The sequence below is a fragment of the Panthera onca genome, chromosome X (genome assembly GCF_046562875.1).
Source record: "Panthera onca isolate mPanOnc1 chromosome X, mPanOnc1 haplotype 2, whole genome shotgun sequence".
Lineage (NCBI taxonomy): Eukaryota > Metazoa > Chordata > Mammalia > Carnivora > Felidae > Panthera > Panthera onca.
This window is the reverse complement of record NC_138357.1, coordinates 94,200,679-94,213,387: the sequence shown is the minus strand read 5'-3', so window position 1 is coordinate 94,213,387 and position 12,709 is coordinate 94,200,679.

Sequence of the window (12,709 nt, the reverse complement as noted above, 5' to 3'; positions counted from 1 at the left end):
GCCCTTTCCAGGGTGGAAGTGAACCGGCTACCAAGTGGACAACGGGTCTCCCTGAGGAATGGGGCCATGTTGGAAGTCTAGCGTTGGTCTCTGTTAATGACAGGTGGGACATGTAACAGTGCCAACAGCCAGATCAGCCTTAGTGAGAAGGAGCCCATGTGGTGGGGCCCATGAATAACCTCTATCACTGCCATCATGACGACTTCATTCATGCACCTCTCATGCCATTGTGCCAGCACCGGGGTGGCCAGTGACGGAGCATGGCTGACGTCAATTGACAGAACCTTTTTGTCTGCTTGGTTGTTTGGTGCCTCTTCTGTGGTAGATGCTCTCTGGTGGTTATTTGTGTGTGATAGAAAGACCTTCATACTTTGTGCAACCCCCCCTACATCCCTCCACATGCCTCTTCCCCAGACCTGTTTGTCCCTCATCTTCTAAACTTTCTCCTTCCTGGACCCTGACCAACCAGCCTGGCCATTTGCCACTGCCTGGGAGTCTGTATTTTCTCACTTCGGTCCACTTGTTCTGAACAAGGCAAATTATCAAGTGCGCCATCTACATCTGTGACCATTGAGAGGATTTCTCCTCATTTCTGTCTTTCGGGGTCATCCCCGAGGGGGGGCTGACCTGTGGCAGCATTTCGTTTTCAGCTTGACCGATCTGTGACTCAACCTCAGCCTTTTCCCTTATCCATCAGCTGGTCATAAAGGACCCCAAAAATGTGGTCATCTGAGGTGAGCCGAGGGAAAGATGCTGGTGTGACAGTGGTGGATGACGTGGTCCTGCTTGTACCCAATCCAAGAACACCATTCTTGTTTCCGTTTTTGTAATGTTTATTTTTATTTTTGGAGGGAGAGAAGGGGGGAGGGGCAGAGAGAAAAGGGAACAGAGGATCTGAAGTCGGCTCTGCACCGGCAGCAGAGAGCCTGATGCGGGGCTCGAACCCACAAACCGTGAGATCGTGACCTGAGCTGAAGTCGACACTTCACCGACTGAGCCACCCAAGCGCCCCCACGAATATCATTCTTATCACACAGTGGATTGCTCCTGGGCCTGCCCAAACTTATGATTTGGTAGGTCTTACAGCCCCAACTCATGACGGGCGGTTCTGATCACATGATCACTCGATGTCCCATATTTGGGTGCTCTGTCCCTATCAGGGCTCAGTAGCATGCAGGGAGCTGCTTTCTGAATGGCATGGCGTGGCCTTGCTCCAGAAGCTCGAACTAGGCACTTACCTTGTGATTCTTCTATTGGGGCTTTTGCCATAAACTCCATCCAGCGTCTAATCCCATTACCCTTATCGCTACTATAAGGTCACATGACCCAAGCCCCGGGGCTGTTTGCAACGCAGCCTGGACTTGCGGCAGAGTTCTTTCCTGCTCTGGGCCCCACTCAAGGTTGGCAGCCTTCTGTATTGTCCAGTTAATGGGCATCCCCACGCGCAGAACCTGCTACCCCAGGATCCTGAGGAGGCGTACCAAACGTGTCGCTCCTCTCCCCGCGGTGAGACAGAATGCAGTAAGTTGCCTTCTGCGCGGCCGAGGATGTCCCAGCATGCCCCAGCCCACCGGGTCCCTCAAACTTCCACTGATGTGATAGGGCACTAATTGTCACGGGGTTTACCTCCCACTCGTGGGAGTTCATGTGTCTTATCAAGACCTCCAACATACTTACCGCTTGTTGCTCAACTGTTCCGATTAACAAGACACCATCGACATGGTGCATCCACGTGATGTGCAGATGTCCAGATGGCCCAGAGCCCTCCGGATTATGAGAGAGAGGCGGGAAGTTAACATGGCCCTGGAGCAAGACCGTCCACGTCTGCTGTTGTCCACCCCACAAAAATACAAGTCATTAGAGATGGAAAATAAGGTATTAGGCAGATCTACGGCCATACACGGTGTGCTGGCAGCAAAGATACCATGTCGGGTAAAGCACCTGCAGTTGGAACCGTTCGATCAAGTGACCCACCCTCATTCGCCACGATCTATCTGGTTCGTTCAGGGGCCAGACTTGGGAATTAAATGGGGATATGTTGGGAACTACCAACTCTGCATTCTTTACATCGTTGAGGGTGACCCTAATCTCTGCCATCCCCCCAGGATGTGATACCGCTTATGATTCACTCTCTTGGCTTGGTGGCTGAGGGGGGCATTTCAGAAGCTTCTACCTCATCTCCTTCACTATGGTGGCCCTTACTCCGTAGGCCAAAAACTCCAGGATGAATGGGGGTTCGGCTAACCCCCCCCCCAAATAAGTGCATTCCAATTAGACATCCAGGGAGCAGAGAAATGACCGCTGGGTAGGTTCATGGACCCAATGGAACCACCACTAGTCAGACCTGGGCCCAGATTCCATTTATTATCCTGAGGAAGGGCCCAAGGTGGAGTTTTGTGTCCCTAGTATCAACATTTGTACCAACAATCCTTGAAAAGTCTGCATAGTCTCTCTCTCTCTCTCTCTCTCTCTCTTTACAGCTCTGTTACCCAAGCAAATGGCCATAGGACTCTCTGCAAAGGGAATGAGCCTCAACCAACTAGCAGTGGGAGTTGATGAGTCAGTACCCCAGCTTCCTTGCTCATCTGGGAGAACAATTGTGCTTCACACTGTCCCCCGGGGTTCCCCAGAGCAATTGTGCCCCAGTTGCCCACAGAGGTCACCTGCTGTTTCGCTCAGCCTTGATCAGCCTTCCTCCCTGCACGGTCTCACTTCCCCAGTCCATCACTGTACTCCTTGGGACCTCTTCCCAAGTGAACTACTTGCACCTACATCCTGGTCTCAGAGTGCACTTCTTGGGGAAACCACACTAAGATATCAATGCAGAAAGAAGTGACCGGAGAAGCCATAGTGCCTCTTCGTGACGTTTAGGCACTTCCGGTTTATGTGCACAGCGGTGCAGGAAAGGTCCCATCAGCCTCCGTGGTAACCCCGTCCAACATTTAATTCTCACTGCCAGACCTTTGCTTTTTATTCTCAACCCTCAATCCCTCCTGCTGGAATTTCCAGCCACTTCATCATCTTATGAGTTTTTTTTTCTTTTTTTCTGAGCGATAGAGAACAGCCGACCACCAACTTCGGTGTAAGAGCCCCTTATATACTGGAGCGTGGGTATTAATCTTTCCTTCCCCAGGCTGAAGAATCCAGGTTCTTTAAATGAGTGCCCATCGGTCCCGTTTTCCAGGCTTTTAATCATCTTTGCGGCTGTAAGCTGTCACCCCCAGCTGCTCACCATAGACCAGCCTGCAGGCTTCTGGAGACCACCAGATGCATGTCTTAACCCAGAGAATTTCACAGGAGGGGAGGCGCCCCAGCCGCTGTAAATCACTCTCCCCCTGGCCTCCTCCCCAAAGCCAGAGAACAAGCCCCAGCTTGCTGTTGAAGGCCATAAAACTTCTCTTCTTTAAAGGGCCCCTTTGTTGGGTATGTTCATTGTAGCAGGCATGCAAGTCCGCCAAGGGCCCATAAAACTTCCACGGGCTTTGTGCGGGTGACCCCACAGGCCTGAGCCTTAGCAATCCCACCCTTAAGCCCACAATGAAACGGTTTCTGGGTTCACCCAGAAACAGACTGGACTCAATTTGCCTTGTGATTTGTTTGTTAGCTTTACAAATGGCTTTTGAGGCCAGACAACCCCTCCTAACCCTGACTACTTGATGACTGGAAGCCCCGGGACTTCCCGGCGAACTGTGGGGGGCTCTCAGGTCTCCATGGAGATTTCAAAACAATTCACCTCAAGGGAAAAGCTGTTGCTGCCCTTGAAGGGTGAGCCAGCGTTCGGGCGCAGCTGGGCTGTCCTGTCTCTGGGAAGCAAAGGTGTTTCGCCTCACGCCCGTGCCGGCATGGTCCGGGGCCCCGCTCCCTGAGAAGCTCCGAGGTTCTTGCCTGGTCCCTGATGCTGAATCTGCTCCAGCAACCCTGCCGGTCTTGGTAAGCAAAATCCAAACAAAGCCAATCATCAGGAGGTTGATATTTATCTTAGACCAAGCTTTAGCGGTTAAGAACACAGGCTTCCAACAACCCGAATGTCCATCCGCAGTGGAATAGGTATTTATACAATGGGGTATAAAAGAACAAAGCACGGATATACACCACCACATGGACGAATCACCCAGACACTCTGCTGAATGAAAGAAGCCAGACATATTAAGAGGGAATAGTACACACTTCCATTTATACGAAGCTTAAAAACAAGCAAGACTTAACGTATGGTACTAAAAGTCATAACCACAGTTACCTCTGGGAGGCAAAGAGGGGGTGGTATTGACTGCAGAGGGACCCAAGAGAACTCTCTGGGGGGTGATAGAAATGTTCCATATCTTGTGCTGAATGCCGGTCGTACACACATTTGAATGGGTATAGGTATATATGCATATAAAAAGTAATCGAGTTGTCCACTTAAGATCTGTGCTCTTTACGGCATGTAAATTATACATAGGATCATGGGGGGGGGGGGGTAGCCCTACCTCTGACCCACAGAACTGTGAGCTAATAAATGGCTGTTGTTTTGAGCTGCTAAATGTGTAGTGATCTGTTATACAGCCAGAGAACACGCAGCCTGCGGAACCAATGTGAAAATCACATTAGTGAATGTGTGTAAAAACTCTTGGAGAGCTAGAAAGCGCCTTATAAATGGGAGGTTGATTATTGTCCTATTAAAAACTAACCTCCAACTTTGACCACAGGAAATGATTTAGAATCAACCAACCCAGGGCTTTGGAGTTAAACAATCATGGGTTAAAATCCTGGTTCTGCCACTTATTAGCCATCTTTTAATCGGGTTATTTAATCTCTTGAAGACTTAGTGTCCTGGGAATAGAAATCTGTATCTCGTAAGGTTGTTATGATTCTCAAATATCCTAGTGCCTGGCACAGATTAAAGTACTCGATATACTGAAAGTCATGGGTGTACCAGGCCCGGAGTGTGGCCAGTTCAGATGGGGACAGATCAGGAGGCTCCGGGAGAGAGACTTCCCACAAGATGAAATAGACTGAATACTTGACGTGTCTGAATGTCTTCAGAGATTGAAATATCTGGCAAAGTTTACAGTCGTGTTACTTATAAGTATGTAGAAAACAAAGAAAACCAAAAGTCAAACAACTATTAACTCCAGGGGAGAATTGTGCAAGACGAAAAAAAAGAACAAACCCATAATTCACTACATGGATCAGTTGAATAAAATATTTATAAAACATTTAAACATTTAATAAGGTAAACATTGACTAGGGGCACCTGGGTGGCCCTTAGTCAGTTAAGCATCCGACTTTGGCTCGGGTTGTGATCTCACGGTTCAGGGGTTCGAGCCCCGTGTCAGGCTTTTTGTTGTCATCACAGAGCCCACTTCAGATTCTGTCTCTCTCTCTTTCTACCCTCCCCTGCTTCTGCATGCTCTCTCTCTCTCTCTCTCTCTCAAAAATACAATAATCTTCTAAGTTTTTATCTTTTAAGTTTTATCTTAAAAAAAAAAAAGATAAACACTAACTAGCGACCCAATCAAAAGTACAATATAACTATATTGGGAGCACAGGGAGAGAAGGGCACATGTGTGTGAAAAGGGCAGGAGGAGAAATGAAAAAAAACATTTTTTCAAGAATGGATTAATGGGGGCACCTGGCTGGCCTAGTCCCCAGAGCATGCAACTCTTGATCTCGGGGTCATGAGTTTGAGCCTCACATTGGGTGTAGGGTTACTTTTAAAGAAAAGGCTCCTGGGTGGCTCAGTTGGTTAAGCGTCTGACTTCGGCTCAGGTCATGATCTCGCGGTTTGTGGGTTCGAGCCCCACGTCGGGCTCTGTGCTGACAGCTGGGAGCCTGGAGGCTGCTTCCGATTCTGTGTCTCCCTCTCTCTCTGCCCCATCCCCACTCATGCTCTGTCTCTCTCTGTCTTAAAAATAAATAAAACATTAAAAAAAAATTCTTAATAAAAAAAAGAAAAGAAGAACGAGGCACCTGGGTGGCTCAGTAGGTTAAGCATCTGACTGTTGATTTCAGCTCAGGTCATGACCTCATGCTTCATAGGTTCCAGCCCCACGTCGGGCTCTGCACTAATGATGCAGAGCCTGTTTCCGATTCTTTGTCTCTCCCTCTCTCTCTGCCCCTCTCCTGCTTGCTCTCTTTCCCTCTCTCTCTAAATAAATAAATAAACTAAAAAAAAATAGATTAAGTATTATGCCTAATTTGATCATCATAAGTGAAAGATATTTTTAGTCCATTAAAGATTTTAACTTGTAAAAAAAAAAAAAGATATAATGATAATAATATTTTAAGAGCACAGCAATCATGGGATTTCAGGGGAAGCTCAGAATCATCTGGGCAGGACAACATTTCCCTGTCAGAGGGACAGCTGCAAGGTTCTAAAAGGTACAGAAACTTCTAGCAAGTAAAAAGTAAAATTTCTTTATATTTTACTTTGGGGAGGTAAAACACAAAATAGTAAACAAATGTGAAGGTATCTGCCTGTGCCACTTCCGTTGCACAGACAAAATGGCGTGCAGGTGGCCATGTTCAGGAGTGCATCCAACGTCATCCATTCCCCAGGCTTGCCAGACCCACTGCTGAACACGCTCGCATCCGGCTGACAATTATTGCTGAGGGCCTGTAACAAAATGGGGGCTCATCAGCCCTGTGTTGGTTGATTCTAAATCATTTCCTGTGGTCAAAGTTGGAGACTTATTTTTAGTAGGACAATAATCAACCTCCCATTTGTAAGCCACTTTTTAACTCTCCAAGAGTTTTTATGTACATTCACTAATTTGATTTTCCCATCGGTCCCGCAGGCATGAAATGAGTCATTGTTTTCATTAACTGAGAAGCTGAGGCTCAGAGAAGGTGAGCGGCATGTCCTTGGTCACACAGTAAACTGGAGGCAGGACCAATGTTAGAACCGAGGTATACTCGTGTTCTCTGGCTGTATGACAGATCACTACACATTTAGCAGCTCAAAACAACAGCCATTTATTAGCTCACAGTTCTGTGGGTCAGAAGTTGGGGCCCGGCATGGCTGGATTCTCAGCTCAGGTTCTCACAACGCTAAAATGAAAGGTCAGCCAGGGCTGTGATCTTGCCTGGAGCTTAGGGTTCCCTTTTGGGTTCATTCAGGTTGTTTGCAGGATTCAGTTCCTTGCGGTTGTAGGATTTAAGGTTCCCATGTTCTTGATGACTGTTGGCCAGGGGTCACTTTGAGCTTCTAGAGACCACTTTTGGGTCCTTACTAACGTGCCCCCGACACCTTCAAAACCAGGAATGGAGAACCTCCCTGACACCAAATATTGGATCCTTCTCATTTCAGAGAAGCCTGGTCTCTTTTAGGCTCACCTGATTAGGTCAGACCCGCCCAGGATAATCTCCCTTTCTTAAAGTGGACTGTAATAAAGCATAATCTAACCACAGGAATGGTATGCCATCATATTCATAATTCCCTCCCACACTCAAGGGGAGGGAATTCTATAGACCCTGGATCCCTGGGGGCCATCTCAGAATTTTGCCAACCACAGGAAGTGTGCTGGAAATAGCACTTTCCCTGCTGTAGGGAAGGCTTCCTTGACAACTCATTTTGAGAGTTCCATGCCCATCCCAGATTATATTAAAAAAAAAAAAAAAAAAAGACCTATCATTATAAAATTGGCTTAAAGGGATGCCTTTGAGCTGACACATTACAGCTATGCTGTTGAAATTGTATAATGTGTCTGCTTCAGCTCATTACAACAAAGATTTAGAAGTTTTTAAAAAATGTTTATTTACTTATTTTGAGAGAGAAAGTATTCACGAGCAGGAGAGAGGGGTGGGGGGGTGGGGAGAGAGAGAGAGAGAGAGAGAGAGAGAGAGAATATCTTTTTTTTTTTTTATATTTTTTTTTTTTCCAACGTTTTTTTTTTTTATTTATTTTTGGGACAGAGAGAGACAGAGCATGAACGGGGGAGGGGCAGAGAGAGAGGGAGACACACAGAATTGGAAACAGGCTCCAGGCTCCGAGCCATCAGCCCAGAGCCTGACGCGGGGCTCGAACTCACAGACCGCGAGATCGTGACCTGGCTGAAGTCGGACGCTTAACCGACTGCGCCACCCAGGCGCCCCGAGAGAGAGAATATCTTAAGCAGGCTCCACGCTCAGCACAGAGCCTGACGCAGGGCTGTCTCATCAATTGTGAGATCATGACCGGAGTCAAGATCAAGAGTGGGACGCTCAACCAGCCGAGCCACCCAGGCGCCCCAAAGATTTGTAATTTCTTCAAAGAATCATTCGCCAGGAATAAACCAGTCGCAAAAAGACAAATACTGTAGGATTACACTTATTTGAAGTATCTCGAGTAGTGAAATTCACGGAAGCAGAAAATGGAACAGTGATTGCCAGGGGCTGGGAAGAGGGGGAGGGAAATTGTTCAATAGGGCTGGAGTTTCAGTTTTGCAAGATGAAAAAGTTCTGGAGGTTGGTTTGCATGACAGTGTGAATACACTTAACACTACTTAACTGTACACTTAAAAATAGTTAAGATAATAAACTTTAGGTTGTGTGGCTTTTTTTTAAAGCACCGTTAAAAATAAATTAAAAGAGAAAAAAAAAGATTCACTCAGGAAAGCTTTTTGTGAAGTACAAAAGAGCTCTTCAGAGCAGCCTTGGGATGAGGGGGAAGCTCCTAGAATAGTGCCAGGGATGTGGAGGATTTGTCGTCTTGACATCCATCCTGCGCCCGCCCGGCGTCTGTACGGCAAAGCCTGGAAAATGAGGGTTCTGAGTGCGGATCGCATTCCACCCATTAGCAGCTCCTGTGAATGATTCAGAGGGCGGGAGGGAGGCTGACGCCATGTTCCACTGACACGTGTGGTTGGGTGTAGGGCTGGTGAGTTTCTGGAACAGTTTCCCAGTGTCCAACACTGGCTCTGAGAGTGTCCATTGGCAACAGAGGCAACAGCAGAAGAGCATTCCTGATCCCTGGACCGCAGCTAAAGCAGCACGTTCTCGAAGCGGGCCGTCCCCATAGAGCTTTCTTTACATTTTTTTTTTTAACGTTTATTTATTTTTGAGACAGAGGGAGACAGAGCATGCACAGGGGAGGAGCAGAGAGAGAGGGAGACACAGAATCTGAAACAGGCTCCAGGCTCTGAGCGGTCAGCACAGAGCCCGACGCGGGGCTCGAACTCACGGACCGGGGCTCGAACCCACGGACCGCGAGATCATGACCTGGGCCGAAGTCGGACGCTTAACTGACTGAGCCACCCAGGCGCCCCCCCATAGAGCTTTCTAATGGGCCACCTTCCTGGTTAAAGTAGACGTAAAGTACCTCCCTTGGCCGACCAGTCATTCTGTGGTGTCATCCTGAGAGTCATTCCTGACCTTGGATACCCTGAATCGAATTCCTTTCCGCTTTAAATAGCTGCAGTGATTTCCTTCTCCTGCAACTAAACCCTGAGTGTTAGTCAGGCCAGCAGATGCTTTAGAATTTGATGATTCCATCTTTTGAGGTTTTGATGGCAGCTGATAGAGGCCAGGATCTTCAATGTTTTTCCAGGGCTGTGAGGGGCGGGGCTTCTGTGTAAGCGGGGCCATTATTCCCACCTGTCCCCCTTTCACCCACGCCCCTTACCCTGGGCCTCATGCAGCAGCTGAACCCCTACTGCTGTTGGGCAGTGCTCTGTCTCTCCTTTCCCTTTCATAGCTGTTCGAAAACTTTTTTCCACTACTCAAGCTCTCAACCTTGTTGTGGCAGATCCTAAGGCTGTCCACTCAAGGCATCCCCTCACCTCTTTTCTGCTAGCAGAACCCAATTTTTCTTTGGGTATTAGGTAAATCTCTCTTCATTTTAGGTAATATGCTCTACGATGGGTTTGTGACCCAGTCCTGGCTAATAAAGGAGTCTCCTGGGAAGTTTCTGAAGAGAATTTTTCTTCCTGAGGAGAGAGTGGGGGACTTTTCTCATGGTCTGACTACCCATGACTTGCTCTCCTAAAACAGGCACTTGATGGCTGGAGCCACAGCAGCCATCTTGACACCATGAGGTGGCCAGAATGAGCAGAAAAGGCCAAGAGCCAAGGATGGCAGGGCAGAGTGGCTGACAGAACTGGGTTTTCCATGCAATCAATGAACTGTGCACAAACCCTGGGCTGCCTACCTCCAAACTTCTTACTAGCTAAGCAGTAAAGGTCCTTAAGATTTAAGACACTATTAAAAAAAAAAAAAAGATTTAAGTCACTATTAGTTGGGTTTGGGAACATTCAGATCCAAAAGCCTTCTTGCCACTTCTAGCCCATTTCTGATAAAATGGAGTCTACTTCCTGCCCACCACCCCCCTGACATACAAGCTTGCTTTCTTCTCTCTTGTGTCCTAGCCCAGGGCCTCTGATCTGATCTGAAATTAGTCTCTCCCTTGTGCTCTAGACACCAGCCCTCCCCCTCTGCAGCCATCTCCCCTCTCTCTTGTATCTTCTAGCTCCTCTCCAGCAGCCCCTTCCCCGCTGAGGTCCTGAGTAAACACCCAAGGCTGTGTGCACTGGACTGAGAGCACGTGTCATCCTGATCTTCAAGGTATGGCTTTTTTTTTTTTTTTTTAAGTCTGTTGATTTTGAGCCAGAGAGAGCATGCGTGCACATGAGTGAGGGAGGGGCAGAGGGGGGGGGGGGGGGAGAGAGAGAATCCCAAGCAGGCTCCACACTGGCCTGACTCGGGACTCAAACTCACAAACTGCGAGATGATGATATGAGCGGAAATCAAGAATCCGATGCTTAACCGACTGAGCCACCGAGGCGCCCCAGGGCACAGCTTCTCAAGGGCCCCTGCCCCGTGCCCTGGGTGAGCCCCCAGAGGTGAAAGAAACAAGAGGTCAAGGGCTTAAAACTGTTCTGACCCCAGAGGAAGCAGTTGCCCAGGACTGTGTATGCAATCAGGGGTACCCGTGCCAATGCACACCGTCCACTGAAAGGCATTTTTTCTTTCTGCTTTTTCCCCTTGTTTTTATTGAGGGCATATTTTCCTTATCTTTAAAGCTTTTATAGCTTTGTATCTCTGCCTCGTTTTAGTATATTCTGTTGTTATGATTTATGCTGCTTTTACTGGCTCTTTACCCTCAGCACATAAACACGTTTAAGTTTTCCACAGCTTAGAAAAATAAAATAAAATAAAATAAAATAAAAAACCCTGCATTGACCCTGCATTCTCTTTGAGTTTGAGCCTTTTCTCTCCCTCTCCCGCTGTCTTCACCGTGAGCTCTTCGGGAATTGTCGGCACTGGTGGTATTTCTCCACATCCCACCCAACCCTGAACTCTCGGCTCCCAGACCGGAAGCGGCCCAGCCTCGCTTAGCACAATGGGGGTTTTATTGGCAGGATGCAGGGGATCTCACAGGGTGTGGGAAGAAAAGAAGGAATGGGATGCAGCTGGGCCACCAGAACCCCTGGGACTAATTTCTTATGGCCCCCACGCTCTCTCCTCCCAGCTGCTCTCTTGGGAATGACGTCATTCTCTCCTCCACGTGATTCCCACATGTTCCAGAACCTTCTACCCCACGGCTTCCCTTCACGCCAGTTTGAAAATCCCAGGGAAGGGTTCTGATTGGTCCAGCCTGGGTCAGGTACGTTCCCACGGATCAACCAGCCACGGCCCCCGTGGGCAAAGTCACATGGCAGAGGCAAAACCTCGGAGAGGGGGGATCTTGAAAGCCAGCATCTCAGAGGGCTTTTCTGTTACCAACAGCACTTGCGTGAAATTGTTCTCGTTCAACAGTTGGTGCCTCACTCACAAGCCTCAGGTCTCACCTCCGCGTGACGCGCTCTGGCTTTACCCACCTGCTGACACCTGCCTGAAACGACAGAGGTCTGCCCTGCCTGTCTACACGCCTGCATATACGGCAGGTCGGCAATGCTGAAGGATGAACCGTACCTCCAGCTGGCTTTAGCCATGACCCTCGGGTGTGCAAACTGCACAGCATCCTCAGCCCTGGAGAGGCTCCAGTGTCCCCAGACAGCCTCCAACTGCTGAAAACCACCTGGCCCCGAGGTAGCCCACATCCAGTAATTGGTCATTTCGCTTACTGTGGAACGACGCCGACAGGCCATTATATGCTTCAGGGTTCCCCAGGGGTCGGTCCAGGCTTCTGCCTCCAGAGCACCTGACCTGTGACAGATACCCCTGAGCTGTGCGTCTCACACCAGCTCCCAGGGGGACCCATGGGACTGAGCACCTGCTGCCTATAGCGGGAACCGACTTGGTAACGCTCCCTTCATTGGCTGCCGTCCCTCCCGTGTCCCATTTCCCCACCTCCCATATTCTCTGAATCTCCTAAAATCTACATGCGCTCAAGTCCTTGCCTTGGGAACAACCCAAACTCAAACACCAGGATTATTGTGAGTCTTTGTTAAAGCCAGAGTCCCAGCCCCCCTCTCTCTCTCTCTCTCTCTCTCTCTCTCTGTAACAAATACCACTGTGCCCATGAGCTCGTCTTGAAATGCTTTCCTCCCTCGACTTGCTGGGTTTCCTGCTCCCTCACTGCTCACTGCTTGGCCCACCCTCCTTGCTCTGGCTGCTCCCTGGGTTACAGCTGGGTCTCTCTGCGCACAACATATCCCAGGGGATGTCTTACTTACTCCCCTGGAGCCAACCACCCCTCCACCGGGATCACCCACCCTTGCCTGTTCCCTGCCCAGATTACTCTCTTGCACTCTGGACTCCGATCTCCAACTGCCTCCCAGCCACTTCTACATGGATGTCCCACAGATGCTTC